The sequence below is a fragment of the Lepisosteus platostomus genome, chromosome 14 (genome assembly GCF_059453375.1).
Source record: "Lepisosteus platostomus isolate fLepPlt1 chromosome 14, fLepPlt1.hap1, whole genome shotgun sequence".
Classification (NCBI taxonomy): Eukaryota; Metazoa; Chordata; class Actinopteri; order Semionotiformes; family Lepisosteidae; genus Lepisosteus; species Lepisosteus platostomus.
The window spans coordinates 35681090-35706348 of NC_142624.1; the positions used below are offsets into that span (position 1 = coordinate 35681090).

A 25259-nucleotide genomic window follows, 5' to 3' on the forward strand; every position below is an offset into this window, starting at 1 on the left:
GTCAGTGACAATAGCCCAATAATGTTGTTTGGGGTGTATTAATTTGAAGTGTACTTGAAGATGGCTACATTAATTTGTTACATTTGTTAAATGATATAAGATCAGCTGACAATGCCTTTTAAAATATTGATAGTAATTCACACTTTTCTAAGGGCGTCTTCTTTAGCAACGAAATCTGAGAAATTAACGCTGACTGCATCTCAAATGATTCCTTTTGTGGCAGGAAATTAGACTTAAAACCTGCTGAACATTTTGATGACCATACAACCTTCCTCAAAAGGATAACAGATTTGTATCGACGCAGAAGTGTTTAAAATATGAAAACAAAAGCAACGAGGTTTAAATCGTATTAACACTGGGTTAATTTAATTTAAAGAAAATACAACTTATTTCTAACGTTGCAATATTTCAATTCCTCTTAAATTAAAAGCACAGCTAATGTTTCTATGCATTATACCTTTGCATAGAGTCGAAACGTATACACATATTACGTGATTTGAACTTATCTGATAGTTGAAGTTACTTTGCTAAAATAAACTATTTTCAGCAACAACGAGAATGTAAAATAACATTTAACAGCCCCGAATTAATATGAATATTGTTGTAAAACAATGTAAATGACGGCGGAAGATTTCCATGTTCCACTCAGACAGTTTTATGTGTATTGGAACAAATGTTAAACCTTGCACTTTATGAAACTTGATATAAGCGAAACAAATGAGTAAATATAAGTTACGGTAAATACAAAAAAAAAACAATAAAAAGTTTCTCGAAAATGACAAAATCTGAAATACCTATTTCTTCTTATTAAGATAGGAGGGGGGGCAGGTAGACTAATATTATTGCTAAAACTAACGCAGTTTAGGCATCGTTATTAAGGAATCTTGTGCTTCCCAGTTTTTCCAATAAAAGTGACCTTTTGAAGAAAGAACGCAACTAGATATTCCCATACACATTTTTGTCGACCATTGCAAACACAGACTTTGGGTGAACAAGACGTTGATTATTTTGTTTTTTAAAAATTTGGAAGTCGGTTCACTGAAGATACCCCTCTACTTGTACAGACGTCCTACGTTGCTGCGCACTTTGAAGTTGTGCACAAGCTAAGATCACCTCATACGTTTTAAACCTGCACAAGAATAAACACGTTGAAATTACTAACCTCTGAAATGGGAAGATCATTCTCTGTGTACTTCATAAAAGTCTATTAAGGCTTAAGTTGAATATGGAATTGTTGTCATATTTACTGTTGCATTACAAAAGAGCGGGTTTATGTGCATCTGGAATAATTCATAGGGTTATGTCGAATCGTGTGTGTGTGGTGTGTGTATATGGGTTAAAATATCCGAAAACAGATATTTTGAAAATGAAGAGTAAACTGCTTTGTGGACCAACAAACACAAACTGGATTATCCGTCTTGACACCGTAAGAATGGATTCATCTAGAGAAAACAGTTTTGTGTTACAATCAACAATAGATCACAAAACAATATATCATACATTCAAAATAATTCTATTCAGAAATATGACACTGGCTACAAAAATTATCATCAAATTCAAGTTTATTACAAATACCACCATCGACTTTCAGACAATTATTAACGGATACAATCATTCATCGACGATTAACAACTCGGAGCAACTTTTAAAAGTTTCAGGTACACACAAAAGAAACAAGATGTGTTTGAATTGGGGAAAATGGGGGAAAACACTTAGCCTCTAGTTTAACAAATACACGCTATGTTATAATACTGCTCTCACAATTAACCAGTAAACATCTGTCAATCTGTTACTGTAGACGTGAAAAAGCTTTAGGCTACAGCTGACAAAATTCTGTTAATAAATCACTCAGAAATATAACGCAAACATTATGCAGAGCAAGACTCTTCTGAAAACTAAGAGTATTAAATCTGAAAATATAGACGCCTGGAGCAGACAGAACTTAACAGCCCCTTTATTTAGGAATGGTCATTTCCACATTTTGTTTTCAACCACATTAGGTGTAACTGGCATTCGTCATAATTGTGTAATATATGACTTCGTTACTTTATACAGAAGAGGCTTTGGAATGTTACCAAAACCATACGTGTTAAAAATAATCGATCTTCAAAGGCGTTCGGCTGGTAGAATCTTAACGTATTAGTTTTAAAAGAATGAAAAACAACGCACGTGCTCCGCAATACACAAATACCACCAATTCAATCCAAAATGTCAGTGTCTTTCAAATGCACCAACCTCCTTGCTCTCCTTTGAATCTATTTGAAATGGCTGTGGACAGATTTTGCATTTTATATTTCTTTTGACCGTGAACTTGTAACATTCCTGTAATTTGTGAGACCTCTAATTGCGCTTGTTCTAACCACCTTACGTATGCAAATGTTCACTGAAAAGCAACTGAATTATTAATTTAAACTTGTTCTGACAGCAGCTGCATAGCTGGAAATAAACATTTATGGCACTCAGCACCAAAGGTTTCCCTTTATGAATATGAACTTTTAGAAGCAAATGTTCAATAGTTTTCATTTTAGCAGCGCAGGCCTATAAAAAGACACCCTGTCCTGTACAGTACATCCCCTTTCGTCGCAAACTTTGTTGTAGCAGTCCTGCCGGTTTTTGAGTCAGGATGTCAGCATTCATGAAAATGGTTTTCAGTTTTGAAAACTCCTGGTTTAGACGGCATTCTTATGTGTAGCAGGGCACATCAGACTCCTCCTTATTCCCAAGGGTTTGTATGAAACTGTCGTTTTCAAAGTCCCTTTAAAATACAAGATAAAAGGCAAATGTAAAAGAGTAAGAAGTAAACAGAAGTAACACTGTAAGGGCTATTTATCACGTTATTTATTATTTCACAATATAGCTTCCTCGTATCATTATATATGTAAGAAATCCAAAAAGGAAAGCTTTTTTTAATTTCAATACAATGGAACGCAGTGTCAACAGACAGTAGACGTACGCGTGATGAGATAAATCAGAGATAACCCGGCCTCGCAGAAATTCAGATATGTACAAAGAGAACCATCTTTCTCTCCTTTGTGCTGCGCCGGCACAGGGCTGGAGGTGTGTGTCAGGGGTGTAGGCGGAGTAGGGGGTTAATGAGGTCATTCTCTAGATAGAAATGGTGTTATAACCCGGACATGTGAATTGTCCAGCGGAGACCATAGATTTTGTCAGAATCAAAATGCGTACTTCAGGATCCTCAACAACACCACCAACAAGAATTAAATCTTTAAATTCTTCACACGCAAAACATTTCAAATCACGCGAGAGGGTTAACCGAAGTCGTCTCAGCCGCCCGCACTGCTGGCCACATTAGAAACTATTTAATTTTCCTGATTGACTGCGTTTAACACGCAGTGTTGTTCGTTCAAGGGGTTAAATCCAGATCACCGTCTCGCTGTATGTGTGTTTTTAACTGTCTGCGGCTCTTTCAATAGCCAGTGGGGAGTTTGATTCAGGCGGTGCTGAACACTAGACCAGCAAGATTCCTTCTCCATGTCTTCTTCCATTACCGCTACAAGCTCATCATCTGTCATTTTAACTATAACCCGCAGAAACCACCGCTGGTACGTGTTGCCATAACTACTTAAGTGGTGAACACCACTTCGTTTGCCACTGTTGTCATGGATCACTTTTAAAAATGAAGGGTCTACAGCAGGAAGGACAGGGTATCAGATGCTCTGGTAACGAGGGGGAGGAGATGAGGGTGGGGTCGCGGTACATCGCGCTGATTCAGAGATGAGGGAAGTTTTCCTCCAAAAGTAATAAACGTATATATTTATACACATTCAGTAATGTTTTAAGCATTTCTAATAGTGCACCGCTTTTCTTTTATGATAACGGTAATAATACAAACACAAGAAGAGTTAAAATCTCGTGTGAGGATAAAAACAGTATCTTTAAGATTTAAACGTGGTGGTTAAGAAAACACCGAAATCGGTCAATTCCTTCTCGGCAGAAAAATGCTAGCTTCAAAAACGGTCACACATTTCAGTTTCTGTTGTGTAGCGCCGACGTGAGTGAACAGATACATTTTTAGTTGCGTATTAAAAAATCATCATGATGCTATCTGTAAACACAATAATTTCCTTATCCATGAAGAATACAGCGATGTTCAGCTGCTGAATCTGTCATAATTCCTTGCTCCAGCTACCTCTCTGAAGCACGACAGTCTGTTCTTCATCTGGGCAGTGAAGGTCAGGGCTTTGGGGTTATACAGTACAACAATGCCTCAAAAGTCCACTGCAAAAATATTCAGCATTGGGTTATATTTTATCTTCTGGGTTATGTTTCCTATAAGTGCGCCTCCAGACTGCGGACTATCTGCATTATAGAGGAATATGTTCCTCCGTCTCGCCAGTTTTCCAGGGAAAAGCAGAAGAACTTGTGTTTGCAGAGCAAAAGATTTACAGACCTTACAGACTTTACTCACAAAGTTCTTTCCTAGTGATCCGCTTGAGCCAGTTTAAAAGCAGTGAAAAAAAAAAAACTTCATCTTGTTAAATATTGAATGCAATTTCAGATCCTGAACGCAAACCGTGTACGTCCGTGAATTATGACTTGTGTTTGAAAATGCTTATTAAGTGGTTCAGAAAAATTAGCTCAATTTTAATTAAATATACTTTCCTCAAGAGGAGACCCCAACCATTGCTGACGCCCAGAGGCTGTCGTTCTTGTTGTTTTTAATTATTTCCCACAGTTGTTCAGACTGCTTTGGGTACTGATGCTCAATTAAATAAATGGGTTTATTAAACACAAAGTACAAATAAATAATTAATTTTAATTAACCTATTTACATTATTTATTTAATTTTACTCGCATTACTGTAAGATATTTAATATAAAATTTATGATCTAAAATTAATTTTAAGGTATTAAACACCCAGCAGATTTACGTATAGATGAAGAAGAGGCAGAATCAGTTTTCTGGAAACGTTGCGGAATTAATCATACATTAAAATCAAAAGTTTCTTTCGGGATATTTTTTCTCTTCCATCCTATATTTAAACTTTTTTGTTTCATATGATCACATGATCACTGCATCTATAAATTACCCTTACTATATGCTTTTTAGATCTCGTTGAAAGATGTTCGGAAGATCCGGCAAAGTCTTTCAACTCATGGAACAGTATACTGTACATTGAAACAGGCAAAGAAAACAACATGTCGCTGCACTTACACTTAAAGTTTTACCAAAGAGCCACTCATTATCATATGATATAAATGAAGATGCCAATCGCTATGCTTCGTCTCATTAAGGTAAAAAAATCGCACTGTTAGCGAAGGCTTTCGGTTATGGCAAGACTGCAGTCTGCTAACCATTCTTGTCTCACATACTGTAGGTTTTAAGAGCTTCATCTGCCAATAGCGAGAGAGGCACTTTAAGAAAACCGGGAAAAAAAGAAAACTGAAACTGTAGGAAATTAAACACGCTCTCCCCAAGTTCTGTTTTTGAAAAACAACCCCACCTTCCAAATCGTGCAAGGGTTGTAGAGCTTTCTCCACAATTAAGTCTGGTTTGGGGGCTGAGACAGGAGAATCACAGCAGCCCTGCCCTTACTGCTAATTTAAGCAGGCCTGCCGACTTTAAATCATAACTCATTGTGCACGGAGTAAACAGAGTTGCGAGTTGCTCTTTAATAGAAGGTAGACATTATATTCTTTTCTTGACCATTAACCAAAACTATATCAAGCAATGGAAAACGGAATGTATTAATCTGCCCCAAAACAGCCTCCAGAGTTGTCTTACTGTCTAATTACCGATCAGGTGATCTGATGAGTGTGTAAGGGCAGCCTTGACCAGTGATGATTGTGCAGGAGGTCTAGTTTTATAAAGCATAACACTCATCTTAGCAGCTAGATCAGATATGCTGGTTGTACAAAGAAGCTTTAGGGGGAGTAAGAGCAAAATGTGTCCTAAATGAAGATGATGTCAAATTTCTCCCAGGCTTGTTCTTCTATTCTAAATGAACAGAATTACCTCTTATTTTATGCTGATTCTTTAGGCAATTTCTGCATTAAAGTTTGACTAGAACATTAACATAATATCATCTGTTAATACTTAAATGTTTTTGACACATGGAATAAATTCTAAGATCTCTATAACACTGTGTCCCACTACAAATGTATCCAATAGTAAATTATAGGTATCTATAGACAGGGACATTAAATTTTGCATTCACTCCCATAATCTGCTGATGTTTGATCTAGATATTTCCCAAATTGTGGCCCAGTGGTTGGTACATACTAGGCAACAACCCAAGAAGAAGTTACAAAAAATGCACTGCATCTTATTAAACTCCATTTTCATGGAGACTTTCAGACGCCATTTGCTTTTAGCTGTTCACTTATTTTTATGAGGCACTTGCTCATCACGAGACTGTATTTTTCTACATCTACTCTTTTTGTGTGTTGTGAAATATTACAGTCACAATCGTAAAAGTATTACAATGAAAGAGTCTGTTTACATCCCAAATACGTCCCAAGCAGAAACAATAGTGAGATGCAAAGTACTGATTATGACCTGATCAGTCATAAAGAAAGGCTGGATTGAGGCTCTTCAGAACAGCAGACAAATGGTAATTAGGATAAATGGTGCCAATATGCCCTTTTCTAAAGGTGATCCAGACTCACTCTTCTCATGAAAATGTTGCTTTTGAGGCTGCTGCTGTTGCATACTTTTCTAAACAGAACCATAGACTACTCCATATGTATTCAGTTTAACCTTTCAATATGGAGCGTGGTGTCAAGACTAATAAAATGTTTTCATTTTCAAAGTGGACTCAAGCAGAGCTTGTTTTTCCTTTTGATGCAAAGGCTTAATTTTCAGTTTAGCTCGACATTCAATCAGTTGTCAACAAACGTTATCAGTGGCATGTATCGTACCTCTCTGACAAATGTGCTAAATAGGACAGTTTATGTCTGAAATCCGAATAAAGAGAAAAAGAAAAAGAAATGAAATCCTTCACTATTAAAATTGAATGCAAGCCATCTCAGAAGTAAGGGCTCTTGAGTTGGGAAGTTAGAGATTGACAGCTCCTCTTCAAGGCTGGATCCCAGCGTGAAGAGAGCAATCAGGCAATTAAAAATAACAACACTAACTTCACATTCCCCACCTAGTCATTTAACTGGTGCATAGGGTGTATATATAAAACAAAGAAAACCTGGGATGCAGTGTGTTCGTCGCATAGCCTGCCTTACAGCTACAATATGGCTTTAATTTATATGCAAATTAAAGCAATAAAGGAAGACACTCTCTGGAAATTACTCAATTTTAGGAGATGGTAATAAAACGCAATACGTTTATGACTTTCAGGTACCTATTGGCCAATTGGCTTATATAGCGTGATCCCCCATTCTCCCCCCCCCCCACCGACCCCCTTTTTTTGTTTGGTCTGAGCCCACTTCTGAAGCAGGAGAAATAAGAGTTCTTTTAAGGCGGGGTGTTTTTTCAGGCAGCGATATCTCCTGAGAGACTCAACAACAGGGACATTTCACAGTTTCGCTTTCTGACTCCTTCGACCATGGTGCTGACCAGCAGCATGCAAGGCTGATCAAAGGCCATCGGAAACATCAAGTAAGCCTGAATGGGGCTAAAGTATGCTAATACGGGAGCTAAATGTACTTTAATCCTGTTAGAATACAAGGTAGTGGGTAGGCAGTTAGGAGACTCGTTGCCTTTCACTCCTTGATTCTAAAGAACCCCTGCAAATCCTCCATGGGGTCTCACTTCCCTTTTCTCTTGAAGGCTGGGTCAGACTTTTTAAGATGCACACAGAGGTCCCTCCTCCTTCGTTTACTGAGCATCGCCATTCGGGTGAGCGAGCCTCCCCTGCTCTTTAGATCAGCGCCCTGTGACCTTCCCACATTTAAGTACAGACATAAGAGTAAGCTTTCCAGCTGTTGCTTGAATTATGAGGGATTTTTTTTTTTTTTAAGGGAAGGCAGAGCTTAGCGAAACACTAGGCAACAATTTAATACCCTCTGTGCCCAGACCCCAGCCCAGGCTTCGTTAGTCCCTTGAAATACTGTTATGTAATGTCCACTGTTTGAACGAATCGTTCTCCAATAATAATTACAGCATTGTTTAACGAAGGGGGCGGGTCTTGCAAAGTTTTATTCCTTGAAGTCTAATGCATAGTTTTTGTTCTTTGCATTTTCTTAAATATGTTGCACTTTGCACAGTATGCATTGAACAATGATTTAAATAACACGTATGCGGCATATATTGATTTAGAGGTATTACCTGGAATATCGTACTGTCAAGATGCAAAGACAACTGATGTCATTTTAGGGCTAGACAATGGCCATACTCTGTGGGGTAAATAACAAAGGTCGCATTGAGAATGAACCTCCCACAGCGCAGCTGATGGTGGGATGGGATAAGGCAAATGGCCATAAATATCACAGAGTTAAGTACAAATTACATAGTGGATATATTTGGCGGTACTGGTTTGTTCTGTAAATCAAATACGAGCATGCTCTCCCAGTCAAACTGCAGAAATGGTTTTAAACACATTAGTGCAGAGAGGCATGTGGTGCCCAGCTTGTCAACTCGCTTGCTGTGTGCTGGATTTGAACGTACTTCAAAAAAGCAAATAGCAATTTTAAAGTTGCAACAAACAGATACTGACTAAAATTAGTCATGAAAATGTATAAAAACAAAGTGTACTTCACATTACTGTTGGTTGGGCTTGCAGAAACCTGAAAGCTTCATAAAGTATATATAAAGCTATACAGAATACATGCACTATGTATCACTGGCTCAAATGATGGAACAATAGAAATGCTATTCTGTAAGTTCTGATACAATAATGGCTTTAGATTTTTCCCGTTACGAGCCTTACAAAAAATTGTTTGTACAAGTGACATCTGCATTAAAAACATTTCTCTTTTTTCAAGAGTATTCCTGTTCTCAAGCTTATTTAAATATAAATATGATTTATAGCACATTTCATAGGGTATAATTTGCAGAACAGCTATATCCTCCAGTGTGCGTGCTAAGGCAACTGTTGGATAGTTTTGGGTTTTGATATCTTTAATTAATGAGGGCGTGATTTAAAATGAGAGTCATGTAACAACATATAATCTGCTTCATATTGTCATAATATAGAAATGAAATGCTTCTGGTATTTGAAAAAAAAACAACTGCTTTTAACAGAATAAAAAATTAACATAAAAAGTTAGTAAGTATAATATATATAGCTTATTAGTAAGTATAAAATATATAGCTTATTACTACAATAGTAAAATTCCATTAAGTTTTACATTGCTACAAAATAGAAAATGATTTTAGTTTTGAAGTATATTGGTTATATTTTTAAAATTTTTCTAATGAATATACTGTATATGTATATTCTATATAAGCCCTTATATAAGATTTACAACTAAAATAACAAAATAATACATCAAAATAATAAAAATAAATCTGAACAAGAACAGTTAGTGTCATGTGATAGAAGCCCTGTTAGAAAAAATAGAAAACAAACTTCAAATGAATACTTGGTAAGGAAATGAATAACAATAATTTAATAATTTAATGTGCAACATTTCAGAAGGATCCTCATCAGAACAAAAACGATTGATTTTACCCTTTCCTTTTATTTTCAATTCCTCGGTTTAAGATACTCAAAGAAAAACTTAATTGTTAGTTGAGCTGTTGGATGTAAGCATGTTTTGTAGGTTTTATTATATCAAACATGACACAGTAGACTTCCTACACATCTGCTTTGTTTAATATAATGTAATTATGGATAATGTGTATGATGTATAAATGATCCTAAAATGCAAACAAATATGCCAGCGGTGAGATAAATACAATAAGTTATGTATGTAAGTTATAGATACTTTCAGAGCTATTGAATGTATATGTGTATTTCATAGAGATGACCATATGATTGACGAAATTGTGATATCATAAACTAACAATGTTTTAGTATTATACATTTGAAGGAGGCACCACAGTTAAAACCTTTTCTTCTTTCTTTTAACATTTCAGAGTGCAATTAACCTCTTTTTGAACATTTGAATATAAATTTGTGTTAGTCTGTAACTGGACAGAAGTCTTTTCAGTTGAATCTGGCTATTGGCAAAACTGGAAAATGTATAAAATGTTTTTTTTTGTCCATCCATCCATTTTCTAACAACTTTATCCAATTCTAAAGATACATTTTAAGAGCATAGTGCGAATTGGAAATATTAGTGACCATTGTAAAAACAGAGGAAGACCACCACATGCACATTCTCATATGCTCCCAGTCTATAGCATAGTTTACTCACCCACTAACACAGAGCCTGAACACTTCACTGCACAAACAGCTTCATCAGCAAACGCTGATGTTTAAAGCTGGTGTTTGTGAAGAAACTATGATAGAATCTAAGTGCTTTGTGCCTAAGCAGTGGACAATAACTTGGGTTTACACCTCTGCCTGCGTGCTCACCACCCTGTGCATGTGTCTGGCAACCTCAACTGACAAATCTTCTGCTTTTACACACACGGCTATAAAACTAAAGCAAACCTCCAATACAGGGACAGAATTATTTGCAGGATGTTATCAGTATTGTGCATATAATTGGACACAACTCTTTTAGGAAAACTGCAAATTAAGGGCTTTACAAACCACCTTGATATAACTCAGTCTGTTAACAAAGAACGTGAGACACCAAATCCAAGAAACCAACCACAGAACAGACAAAGCAACAAAATCAGAAACATGTTGAGCCAAAACCACACAATCAAGTTCTAGGACATTTTAAAATACAGATAATCTTTGAGGTCTTAGCTGACTGAAAGAAAGAACCACTAAAGGAAGCAGTAGTGATGAAATCTATAATTAATCGTGAGCTACAGATTTTGTGATGTCAGTGCGTATCATTACAGTTCACGCTAACATCTGTGAAACAGGCTTCTTCGGGCTGGTAAATGTTTTCACACTGTGACCATGTAAAGAAAGTATACAAATACCACCACCTGGACCTGTCTTTTTAAGTATGAGTCTACTTGCTGCATATTTCTTCAGTCAGAGTCATGCAGTTCTGTTGCAAAGCACAGAGTTTAGAGAGAGTCTCGCTCTCTCTCTTTTGAGCACTAAACAGAGTGAAATACACCAGGAGAGTTTTACAATCCGGGCACCTCATTTCACACGGCTAACACACACTTTCTACATGCCCACACGCAGTTTACCATGATTCCTCTTCGTTTGCAAAAGATTCCACACAAGAAAGAAAACTAAAGATGACCCGACGTCATGTTGGCGTTAAGGTAAGGAATGGCATATTGATTGAAGCCACAGTTACAGCAGCTTGCGGCAGATTCAAGCTAAAAGAGTTCACACACTTACGGATCCCAAACCAAGTTCACTTTCAAGACAAGGTGTGCAGCTGTTGTTCTCGACAAGGCATGGCAGAGAGATAGCACAACACATTCAACTCTTTCAGGTTTGAGATCCAGGACAAAAATGAGACACAACTGACGCACTTAATCCACTAAACTAGGACATTCAATGTCAATTTCTGTTAGAGCGTCTTACGAGAAATATTAATGATTCCAATCTGTGCATTGGAAATTAAATTTAGACATAAGCAGTATATTCAATGACTTACTACAGAGTTACTTTAAATAATTTTGATGAAGATTCCATAATGTGATAATAACTTTGGTTACTGTAACTGTACTACACCATATTTTGTAAGATGCATATTTAATTCAGTTATATTTACAATTAACTATACATTTCTGCTCCCTGATTGTCAGTGTTGTGGCTATACAATTGTTACAACAATGTATCTGTCTTTATGAACATGTTTCTTTGCACATTTCCAAAACCTTAGCTAAAAAGGGGGCATTTGCACAGAATATTGTGAATTGTTGCTTATCTTCTGCAGTTACAATGCTGTTAATAAAACAGGAATCTGTTTTTCTTTCCTGTCAATTGGATACATTTCTCAGTACTTACACATTTTGTAATGCAACAAACCAGTTTATACAGAATGATGTATCTACAATAGAAATACTTTTAAATATAAATAAACCATCTGTGAAATAACGCCTTTCAGATAAAATGCTCTAAAACCAAATATCTTTTCAACGCAATTTCTGTAAAGCTATTAGCCTTTCCATCTAATTTAATATAGAACTATGATTCCTTTTTAAAATATTTTTTTAAATGAATAGGTTAAGTTTTGTAAATAAACTTTAAGGACAGTCAAGAGTGAGAGTTATAAAGACCTGAAAAGGTATCATTAAAAAATGATTAGGGTGAGTATAAAATAGCATGCATATTCCTTAATCATGATGCTCCACTGTGTGACTGGTTTGAAAATCACAGGGCCGCAAAATGCACATCTTGACCTTAACTTTGATATTAATGGAGGGTATGTGTGCACGTGTGTGTGTGAATGGGGAGGGGGCAGTTGTACATGGTCAAGCAACACAGGAATTCTCATGATAATCTGTTGTGGCACCAATCCATTCCACTGTCAGATGATTTACAGCCATGTGTCACCCTCTACCCTTTGCTGAGGGTAAGTTAAATGACCCGAAAATAACATTAATATGTACTGGAGCTAGATGGAGTGCTGGACTAAAGGGGTGGTCTGAGGCATTGCCTTTCACCCATGGAAACATAAGCTCAGATATGGCTCAGAATAGTGATAAGGGTCAAGAGCTGGTAGTCATTTTCAGAATGACAGTGGAAAGAAGTTAAGGGCCGTGGTTGTAAAGCAGTAACCTAGCTTGTGTCAAGTTTTCATTCCTAAGAGATGTTGCAGGTTTAACTAGACTCTCACCTGCTTGACTGCCACGGACAGCTCTAATCACTAATCAAGGACACAGATCGAGGCAGAGCACAGTCTGCGGTATTTTAACATGCCATACTATGGAACATACTTTGTTCCATACTCACACAACCCTTTGTGTAAAACATTCCCTTTGCTGGATCCCTATAGGCTATTCCACTTCATAGCACTTTCACATCGTAAGTACGGGCTCAGGTTAAAATAAACATTTATTGATGTCTTGTTTCGGACAAATATTACATGCAGGCTATTTGAAACACATTTGCATAAACAAATCCCTGGGTTGAAGTTCCTGATACCAGGCAAAAGAACAGAAAATGAACCACAATTTATTCCTTATTAGTATTCTGTGGGTTAAGAAGCTACTGAAGCAATTTATGTGTCACAGACATAGATGTGATACAAAGAAAACAATACTTGAGCTCAATGCCTGCACCAGGAAGGTGCTGCCTGGCTCAGAACATCTGGATCACTCAAGGCGACACAGCTGGAACCCTTATTGGAGGCAAAAAATGTGGTTTTAGGATTGCCCTTTGAAAAAAAAAATCACAAAAGCCCAGAGATTTAAATCTTCAAAACTGCAAAAGTGTGGTCCTTTCTCCATCATTTCTATGGTAGGTTTATTTCCTAAGAAAATTGTGCAATTGGTTTAGTAAAAACTGAACAAAAACCCTATTATTGCTAAATATTCATGCTTAAACAGAAAACTACCATTTCAGATGAAGTGGGCTGACAGGTGTGAGTTAGACACAAACACAGACACACAACTATACATTTACGTTATGCATTTTATCCATTTATGGGTGTGTGTAAATGTGTTCATGCATGTATTACAAACTGTATACAAATGAAGAAATGGGGGAAGTGTTGTTCTGGAAATGCACGTTTTAGAGAGCAGTGCAGTGCCGCTTTGCTCTCAATGATGTAACTGTACAAGTACTGTTCATCCCATATGCCTTGACCGAAAGTTCAAGTTACAACTGCAAGACATTTTTGGAATACTGCGCTGTGTAGACCATGGATAACTGTTTTAACACAGGCAGCTATATGTGTGGTCCGTGGAATGTGATCTGATCACAGTGCTCCAAAGGAAACTAAGGATTTTATATAACGTTTCACATTATGGCACATCATGCTATGCAAATTGACAAGTTTTCCTTAGCATCACCACGCATATTTAATTATATTTTCCATCATTCCCAGGAATTATTCATCCTGTCCAGAATGGAACAGGCTCTGTACACGCTAGACATTTTCAAACATGTGCAATAAAAAGGGCATCTTGACAGAGACTTAATGCTTGAGCCCACATGCACTTGTGTGGAATGCAGTAAAAGCAGAAAATCTTACTAACACTTGCAAACTGATGTGAAGTTTCACCCAGTGGCACCCGATTCTGGAAGGAAGGTTTTGGTTTCGTGTAGGCAGTAAAACAAAGAGTCATTGCTTCTGTTTTTTTTTTTTACTTGAAGAAAAGTTTCAGATATCTCCTTTTTCTCTGCTATGTAATGTAATGAGTAAACTGTATTATCCCCTACCCCCTAAACCACATACTGAATTGTTTTTCAAAGAGACTGTCCAGATATAAAAGGAACACTTCTCCCACCACCATGTGGATTATTTTTGCATTACATACAAGTTCACAAACAGTGTGACTCATTTTACCCTGGATTATGTGCATTTTAAGGATAGCTATTTAATGGCCAATATTTATATCACAGTTATTCAAATTTTATTTCTTTGTGGTTGATTTAGGCTTTAGCTGATTATAGTGATTAAATACTGATAATATGTATTTTAAAAAATGCAATAAAATTTCAGAATAGAAACCATAAAATCCACAAGTGAGTGCATCTGTGCCACCATAATCTGATCTATAAAACGTGTAAGACCAAGATGTCTGTAAAACATTGCTGAAGGAGCAGATGTGTGCCATCCTTAAGCATGATGGGAATAAATTCTGACATATATCTAAATAAACGACATGCTGCATAAGAACTAGTTACAAGGACAGCACTGGAGAGCCAAAGGCATCTAATTTCCCTAGATGGTTGTATTTTTTATTCCAAAAACCTGGGTTACTATGTTGTTTTAAAAACAGGAGAGTAAGGAAACAGCAGAATACAAACAATTTTACAGAATTAGTAAACTCATATAGTGTTAATAATAATAATAATAATAATTATATATAATAATAATGTTAATAATAATAACTTTTCTAGAACTTCCTTCTGTCCACATAAGTGAATAGTTATTCTTTAGCAGTGTTTCTATGAAGCAAAATTTGCTCAGCCAATTATAAGCACTTCTAAACACTAGACACAAATACTTTGCCTATTCCTTCCTCCCAAGAACATTAGGTTTCACTTCATTGCAGTTTAACTCTTACGTAAATGGTTATAACACATATCCCAAAGATCAGCTGACATAAAGCTAAGACAAGTCCATTATACAAATAGGGGGTCACTATTAATAATTCTGTGCAGAGAATCCTGACTAACTGCCAAAAGGATTTAACTGTTTCCAGTTCTGAAATACTGCAATTGCAGTCATATATACTTCTTATCATAAAACTGTTGATTTTGATGATTACATGTGTCAATCATACAGGGTTTTCACAAAATGAGCAGTCAAGGAAGAAATAGGAAGTATATTTTCACTTAGAGTGTATCTGAATTCTTAATTCTGTGCAGGTTCCTTCATCGGATTGTTGCAGAGAAATATTTATGTTTCCACTCTTATACTTTCAATCTTTCAGTCTCTTATACTTTCAATCCAACTTGTAAAAGCATTATTATTTTTAGAATAAGAAAGCTAATGGGATTTGCATTCCAACTCAGCCTGCATATTTTAAAAATATTCCAAATTTTATACATAGCAGATGGTCCTTAAACAAAACAAGCAGCAGAAGCTGCAAAAGAACAGAAAAAACGGATGTATAAAATCATATATTTCCTTCAAACAGATGAGATGAAGTGCAGATGTTTGTGGATGAGAGGAGCTGACACAAGCAGCTGGTTTCAGAACTTTGATGAAGCTGATGTCAGTCCACGGATGGCCCCAGTAGATGTCACAGCATGATTAATTGAATCTGTTACTCATATTTTACACCAACCAAAAATACAACATTTAAGATAGGAGAAAGTTCTTTTGACCAGGGAAAGGAGATAGCTACAGAAACACTTCTGTAATGTCTCGTTTCAGTGTGTCTCTGCATAGACAAACCTAGACCTTTTAGTACCATGACATTTCCTCATCAATCTTTTTAAGGTTATAAGACCAACATGCTTGCCAAACTCCCCTAGTTTTGTCCACATGGTTTCCAGTAGTGCTGCTAATAGCTTTCTTATCTGCACCTGCAGTTAAATGAGCCCAAAGCATAACCGGGTATGACCGACTAATAAGCAGCATGGAAAATACATCTATTGAAAATCACATTTAAAAGTCAAAGGACTGGCATGGTCTGTATGGCAAGAGTTATTTCATTACTGAATACATTTTCTTACAAAATGGTGGACTGGGGAAGGTTCTACTGATAGGAATGTGCGATACAAAGAGCAAGTGTCGAGTCTCCGTCCATTTTCTTCGCTCTTTCATGCTCGGTTTACAATCAGCAGCTGTTTACACTGGCGTAAAGAAAGGTGAAAGGCTTTCACACAGAATATAATCCTAAAATAGCTGTACAATTATTGAGGACAAAAGCCCCATTAACAACACTTGCAGTAACATCTACATATTTAGTGGGCGAAACGGCAGGCTTTTTTCCCGAGTTTTTAAAAGCTGACTACATAATTTTCTCACAGGCAAGCACGTTAAACTGATCACAACTGACATATGTACAGTACAGTGCCTTGCAAAAGCATTCAATCCCATCCTACCGTATCCCATTCTGTGAAATTACCAAATGACATACAGTATACACATGGCTTTAAAATTAATATTCTGTGCAAAAACTGAATGCTTAAACTGAGGAATTCTATACTGCAGTAAATGTCAACAAAAACTGCAGGGAAAAAAAATGAAATGCGTCGATTGCATACTTCTTCTTGAACACGACTTGTGAACTCGGTATTTGGTGGAAGTGCCTTTGGCAGCAATTGCAGCCAGCAGTCTTTCGAGATAAGTCTCCACCAACTTTATACACTGGCTGTGTACAATTTCTGTCTCCTAATCTTGGCAAATTTGATCAAGCTTTCTTAAATCACTTGGAGATCACTCACGAAGAGCAGTTTTCAAGTCACTGTACAGATTTGCGACATGATTCAAGGCAGACCTTTGACTGGGCCCCTCAGGGACACTTACTCCCTTATTCTTAAGCCGCTCCAGTTTATCTTTGTCCTTGTACTTTGGGTCACTGTCCTTCTGAAAAGTCCATTCTCATCCCAATTTTAAGACTTTATCACTGAAACACGGTTTCCTCTAGTACTTGCCTACACTGTATCTCTGTCCATTTCTCCTTCAGTCCTAACGAGAGTTCCAGTCCTTGCTGAGGAGACCGATAGCCTGATGCTGCCACCACCATGATTGAGTGTAGGGATGGTGTAGACTGGGAGGTTTGCCGTGTTGGGTTGTGCACTAACTCTTAGCATTAAGACCAAAAATTTCCAGTTTGGTCTCCTCTGACCAAAATACCTTTTGCCAAATTTTTGAAAGATGACTCCAGCACTCTGTTGCAAATTCCAGTCAGGAAATGAGCCAGGGCTTCCACTATATCATACAGACCTGCTTGGTGGAGTGATCATGAATCTGTGTGATACAGTTGACTAATGCACATCTTTCCCATCTCAGTCATTGACCTCTGTAGCTCTTCCAGACTGGTTGTTGTTGTCCTCACAGTAGCTACTCAGACGTCTGCCCAGACTTTTCCTCTTTGCCCAGCTGATCAGTCTGAAGGGACGATGTGTGGTACGATGTATCTTCCATTTCTTGATGATTCCACAGACTGCTCAGGTGGATGTTCAGAGACTTCAATGTTTTTGAAGTGCTCAAAAGATCCTTAGACTTCATGGTTGAATCTTTGCTCAAAATTCACAACCTGATCAGGGAACCTCAAAGAGACAGGTGTTTTTCTTCTAAAACCATGGCAATCACAATTACTGCACACAGAGAGACCACTGAAACAGATTGTGAGGTTCGTTAAGGTAGCCATCTGTGCTTAATTTAGGGTTGTCTTTGACTTTTCCATTTTTCTTTCACTTTAGTTACTCTTTCTTTTTGAGTTTTGCATAGAATGTGTGGATATACTGTAGGTTTTATATATAAATTTATACAAATATCAATTGCTGTTTCAAAGAGTCATGACTGTAAGTTACAAAGCAAAAAAAATGTGAAAACTGTGCAAGGCTCTGAATATAGGTAATGTACATATTTGTGTATGAAAATAGAACTGTACTAAAGAAACTAAAAAAAATGCTCCTCATACACATACTGTACAGCACATTCTGCTACAGAGTCATCACATTGTTGACTGCTGTCTTGTTGGCAAGTGAGACAGGACAGCAGCCCCAGTGTGACAAAAGGACACCAGTATTGTTTTGTCAGTTTGTCCCTAGCTGAAACACATCTGCCTAAAGAATAGAGATGTCTGGATCCTTGTGTCAAGCAGTGTTAGACCTTATTTTGCAGTTCAGAATATTATCAGACTGGAAAAAGTCAAGTTATCTTCCTGTTTTGTAAAGGCCCTGCCTGTATTGCTATCTTACACTTCTATTATCTTATTAATTGAGAATATTAATATATTATTGATACTGTATATTATTCATATTTTATTAATTTATATTATTGCTATCTTACAACCTTAATATTGTATATTTTTAAAACGTAACCCCGCTTCTTCCTCTTAAACTCACTTTAATGTCCCTTACATTTGCCCAAAAGCTAGATGCCTTATTAATACTGTTCATCTTCAAGCAGCTCTAAACACTGTTTTCATTTCATTAAGAACTTATTTTTCACGTCTTTCAGTGTATTGTCATCCAAAATTCTGATGTGATTTACTGATCTTGCACCACGATCCCTTAGTCTCCACCCCTTCCCTTTGTGACTGTGAAGGCTACAATACATTAGTGACAAATCTGTCAATTTGCTGACAGTTCTAATATGAAAACACACACATATCCATGCATTTCCTACATGGCAGAAAAAGACTAAGAATAAGACATAAGTTCTTTTTTTTTTTGTTTTTTCCTGCCAGATGTGCAGATTGCAAATAAAGGTTTGCTGGGCCACTGCTCTTTGAGCGTCCTTTTAAATATTACGTTGTTTCTCCATTCTGGACATCACGGTATGAACAATAGCCTCTTGCTGTAGGAAGCACTATTTGCAATTCAATAGAGGTGAATAGAGAAATGAGAAATATGATGTGCACTGAGAGGCATATAGAGAGAGCTTTTTTTCAGCTTGTAGGGCCACAATGGCATTATCTTAGAAGCAAGTATGAAACGGAGATATAGATTTTGCATGCATCTGCTTGCACCTCAAGTACAAAAAGAGAGCAGAAGACACATGAAGAGAGGAAACAGCTTAGTGTGTAAAAGGAAGTGGATGCTGTCCTGCTTAGCTTCTGTCCATGCAGCCTGCTTTGAATAAAAGGTGAGACACAACTGGCAGAAATATTCTGGACATCAGACAAAATCCCACCAACATATAACTTGTTCTAATGACCCCCACTGGTTTAAATTAATTCTGTAATGACTAGGACCATATAACTACAAGAATAAAGCAGGGTACTCGTAAAATATCTGTGCTTCATACTATCACTTCGTCATGTTAAAAGTATCATCTCTCTGTCTGGAGCTAATCTAACTTGTCATCACAGAGGTATTCAAGAAACGCATCATGGACCTTGATGGAGGCTTTAGAGAAATTCAGAAATTATCGAAGAAAGTCTAGTTTTCTTATTTAAACAGCAGCAATACTACATGAGAGACCAGGCCACACAAAAGGGACAGCTTTCCGTAAACAATGTGAAAGTCATCTCTTGTGCCCCTGAGCTTAACTAACAAGAAAGAATGTTTAATAAAGTTCTATAGGAAACCCGACAGCATCCAGAGAACTGCTGCTCTACATTGATCTGACTGCTTGTGTTATGTTATCTGGCATAACAGGCTCCTCTGACTAAGCCTTGAAAATTGATTGCTGATCTCTTGCTAGCCAGAAGTAGTTGAGCTTGATTGTGTGTGAATTTTGTTTTATTAAGTGAGGAGAGTCGAATGGCAGTGGTGATGAGGATAGAATTGTATTAGCCACATCACTGTGTTCCTACAAGTCCTATTGCTTTTGTTTTGAAGGAGAAAAACAGCTTAGGTTTTCCTCAAGGCCATCAATGCACACAGGAGCTCGGATCTGAGATGGGGAGAAACTTGAGCTAGATGATGCTTTCATGTGTTTTTTTATGCTCAATCCAGTTTTGCAATTTGGTTCTGCGGTGGAATGACATGACAACACGTGTTGTGAAGCACAAGCTTCTAATCCATGTGTGGGAAGCTGGGAACGAAACCACAAAAGAAATACAGGACAATCAGGCAACTGAAATGCATGCTGGGCATAGTGTTTGTCCTGCCAAACGCCCTCATAATGGGAGACTCTTATTTCCTCTATCCTTACATCGATCTACAAAATTCATATGTGTCTTGATTTCCAATGTGTTTGTTTGTTTTATAGTGGAGAATTTTTAGAAGCCATACGTCCGAGTGCAGTCCACTTTTCTCATGTTACTTGTCTTTTCATTACAGCCAACCCACTAGGTCAAGTGTCTTTGCTCTAATAAAACCTTATCACACAGCAGCCTGCCTTTAGCACTGGTACCAGCACACACATAAAACTGTACCAAGACCTAACAGAAAATTGGCCCTTTTATCGAAGAGTGTTTCCGTTATATTTGTAGATGTTCGTGGAGAGAACTGGGTTCTGAAACGATTGCCAGGGACCGATAAAACTTTAGGAAAGTAATTAGAAAAAGGCCACATGGTAAAGGCCACATTCATTCAAACATCTCGCTGTATGCTTTTGAAATTTAGGTGAGCTGCAGTGATGTCTACTTTGCAGCACGTTCTCAGACAAAGCCATTGAGGGCTTCAGGGAAACAGGTCTCTGTCTAAGAATGCTTGCCTTTAAACCCAAAATCACCCAGATTTCTAGAAAGTTAACACATTTTATCAGCTGCACTTAATCTTGTGCATGAGAGGCCAGATATGTCACATTCATTATGTTGTCAGTTCGAATACCCAGGGATCCGTTAGAAACAGACGCATCCTGTTTTGGGAGTGACTTTGTTTCACAGGGAGAAGAAAAGCTTTTTGGACCACATGTCTTTTTATTCCCATGTGTTATGGTGTTTAATCTTTGTATTTGTATGTATAAAAATAGATCAACATTTACAGTGATAGTGATAGGAATTTGCAGACTTACTTTTATTACTGCAATTAGTTGTAATAGTATAGATAGAGGAGATGTTTGTCAAAGATCAGGTCTTTTAATGTTGTAGTACCAAAACATGTACTGGAAAGACAAATACTGAAAACTGTAAAGGTTACCATGATGATTTTAAGACATCTGGACTGTTTCATTATTTGGTTTAATATTTGACAAATTTCAGTAGGAAAGGGTTAGAATCACATTGTAACATAAGGTTGTCTTTGGGTGAATGAGGTGAATTTAACAAACATTTTACTGCTCATATGTAATAGTTCTCCGGGGAAACATTGTGAACATTGTTGTGTTCCAGCAATTCCAAAAGTTTTTAATTTACGATGAGGGGAAAATAAAAATACTACAAAAAAAAAGAAATCTGAACAAATTATAGCCCTAAAGGTGCAGTGGTCTCCGGTCAGAACATTGCATCTTCCAGACATTTTCAAACAATCGTCTTGCATTTTCCTGCTGATCAATTTGCTGAGCTTTTTAAGATATGTTTTTATTTATTTAAACAATGTATTTCTTTTAGATTTTTCAGCCATTCCATGATGCACAGACCTTACAATCACACGTCAGAGATAACTTGCACATGTACTTTATTATTGATTTCAGGCATGACAGTCACACAAATGTCAAGCCAACATAGTGTGGTGGTGACTCATCGGACAGCTCTGATGAAAAAAGTCGAAAACAGGAAAACACCACTAAAAAGGTCATATAGTATATCCCTTGCTGCAAAATTAGTCATGTTCACTTACTGTACCTGCAACTTGAAAACAGCTGAAGGCTACACAACAGGGTTTTGGACTCATACTTTGCCAAAATCATTCACTGTTCTGATCACATAACAGCTTGTTGTTTTGAGGAGTGAACATATTGCATTAAGCATGTAAACTCCTTTCAGAATGACAGCGAGTGAGTCCCAAGCCAGATAAATAAAGAAGGAGCACATTATAATTTAAAATCAATCAGAGAAAAAGCCAAGAGACGGGGAGAAAAGTTGGGAAGAGTTTACCTCGTTAGCAGAGCGTCTTTCTCTGGGCCAGTACTGAGTCCCACTCCCGTACTGCTCGCTGTCCTCTCAGCGATGCAGAAGCTGCGAGGTGTCAATCCCTGTAAGTCGTGACTGTCGAGCGGTGTGCCAGCGAACTGGAGCGCTCTCTGCCAGCTCTTCTGGTCTATGGCTCTGGAAATCACGTAAACAAATTGAAAACATCATAGGAACCAAGTTTCCACACTGACCTTACTTTAAAAAAAAATACACTTGGATTAAAGTGATTTGCGACACAGTCAGAGTGGCTTACTATTAATATTGAGTAGGCGGACTGCTAATAAATAAAAACAAAGCAGATATTTTGTGGAAAGATAAAAGTCGAAAGGGGACATTCCCCTCCATAATATTGAAAAGAAGTAGAAGCTTCTTCTTTATATAGGCCAGTATAATTAGATTTGGGAAATATTATAAACTTAGTAAAGTACAGTATGTAATTATAAAATGAGCAGATCAAACATTACCTTTCTTTATTCAGAATTTGAATGAAGCTGACTTGTTCAGTCTTCTTTTTAAGCACATACATTTTCATTACTGTTAGCTTTATTTTTTATTCATTTCTGTAAAGCACAGGTACAACTGACTATATCCTTTAAAAAAGGCCAGTAAATTAGACAGTGACGCAAATCCCTGGTATAAAGATATCTGAAGGCTGAAATCCCCTCAGTTTATTGCAGGCTTAGTCTTATCAAAAGTATATTTACTGCCTCTACAAAGGCACACCTGCAGAAACTTTTTTTTCTGGATTACGGGCAATGATGGTAAGGGATAATTATAGGAGATTATTTTTTATTGCAATAATTATATTAAAACATTCTTTAAATTGAATATGATTGAAATGGCACAGATGCTTAAAGAGTTTTTATTTTTAAATGGGAAGAAACTGAAAAAGAAAAACTTTTTATTTCCAATAAATCATTTACCTTCAGAAGTCCCCAATTCAATATCCATACATTTTCACATTTGTGTTGGATTAATATATTAATTATGATTATTTCGTTAAATAGGGGACTTGGACTACATGATTGAATCAATATGATCACTGTGCAGTTGAGGCCTATTGAAACAATATACTGTACAGTAGGTGATCCATTCAGGTATCACACCGATCTGTGGATCTATTGCTCCTGAGGTAGCAGGACTACAGAGAAAAACAAACGGCTGGCCTCTGCAAATCTCTTTCAATTCCCAAGAAAAAAAATGGCATTTATGCTAAAAGCTACCATGCCAGGTTATCATCACAGGTAGTTAGCGAGACTGAAAAAACTGCGAACAAACTGACAGTATTGGTAACCGGTCTGTGAAGTTTAACAAAACAAAAGCCAGCGCCTGTGTAATCGCTATTATCAGCTTGAGAAAGTGTGAACATCCACGATATTTATGGAGAATGAGCCCTGGTAACGTGTTAAACGGATTGCACATTTTGTCACTGAATATCGTTTCCAAATTACTACAGCATGCATTTTCAAATCCCCGTCTAAAAGTAAACGCATAAAAATGGAAACTGCCTTTGAAAAGACTCTTCAGCGACAATAGCCCTTCATTTTCCCAAGGAAAAAAAAAAGATTTTAAATGTTTTCTTGACAAAAGCAAGAAATACAAATATCGCGTAGCTGCATACTTATTTTCGAATCGCAAGTAAAGTCTTTGTGAGGGAATCGTACTTTTGACTTAATCTTTCTTAACGCTCACTGTAGTGATCTCCTGAAATGAACTGAAGACGCCGATGAATAGCAATAATAAGCGGTCTTTGTTTTGGGGTAGCAGGTGTGTGTGTGTGTGGGTGGTGGGGAGATTGTGTCTAAATATTCAGCGCAAGAACATGGGTGACGACTTCAAAAGAGAAACGGACAAAACTCATCATTAGCAGAGTGTTACTTATATTTTTTGTGTAATATACTATAGCATGATATATAAATCTGGGATAAGAAAAGGCATGGAAGATCGAAGACACAAAAAATGGAGACTCCAATCATCCCCTGTACAAGTTTTTGAAAGTTGCAATCGCCTTTTTTTGTCAACAGCTCCATTTAAACTTCCTTCTGAACTACGTGGAGCACTAAGTCTGATACACGTTATTATCGTAGTCCAATAGTCACCCCCTCTGAATCAAGCGGATGTATGTATCCCTTTCGACATTGCATTGTTTTGCAAGTCCTTAGAAAACGTTTCTTGTGAAAACACATCTGATCCCATTACTTCTTCTCTGCATCTTTTCCCCCGGTCGATACGTCTCTCGTTACAAGCCAAAGCGTTTGGGTCCACACTAAATTAATTAACAAAAACGCACCTTCGTAGTTTCTTGGATCCGCCTTGAGATGCGCTATTTTGGATCAGAGGTCTCAGGTGGAAACAATTAAATAGGCTCCAGGAAACAGCTTGGCTGTTAAAACGCTTCAATCGGTTATGAAAAGATTGAGAGAGACAGCCCTGAGTTTACAACTGCGTTTAAAAGTTTTTTTTTTGCTTTAACGCGCAGAAAACGCAATAGTAACCTCACTGTTAATATAACAGTATGATAATAACTTTTTAGTTATATTAATCAGCTCTATATTATTGAAGCGCCACGAATAGAATCATTATTTAATTACTGTTATTATTAATTTCGATGGAATCTGAACTGAACTTTAAAGAATTCAGGACTGTGAAGGCAGTAATTAATAATGACTTCTTCCGTATGTTATTGCGTCTCTGTCTCGGGCTCCCTGCCATCGTGAAGCTTCTGAAGAGACTGGTACATGTGTGGTCTTCTGAGGAAAGAGGATCTGCTGAACACCTTGCATGTGGTTCGCATCAAACTGCTGATATTAATAATACACTTTAGGTGCACTTTGGTATTGCGAAACTCCGAGGACCGTATGGATGTCCGTTAGCAAATGATTGAGTGTTTTTGCGCCCTTGTACTTTAAGGAGCACAGTAGAAAATCGAAGTGGCCCAGTATATTTTTTAAAATTATTTTCTCTCATTTCCGAACGGTGCTATTTAAAATGAGAATTAAAAT

The 25259-nt window shown here is 37.1% G+C and overlaps 1 long non-coding RNA gene across 1 annotated transcript; it reads right to left on the reverse strand.

Moving 5' to 3' along the window:
• Nucleotides 1-1544: 1544 nt before the first annotated feature.
• On the reverse strand, nucleotides 1545-24978 carry LOC148649400 (uncharacterized). The gene is made up of 3 exons (XR_015926549.1): nucleotides 24548-24978; nucleotides 22222-22392; nucleotides 1545-2755 (listed from the first exon to the last, which is right to left on the reverse strand). It is a non-coding gene; the product is annotated as an uncharacterized LOC148649400 (long non-coding RNA).
• Between the last annotated feature and the right edge of the window lie 281 nt (nucleotides 24979-25259).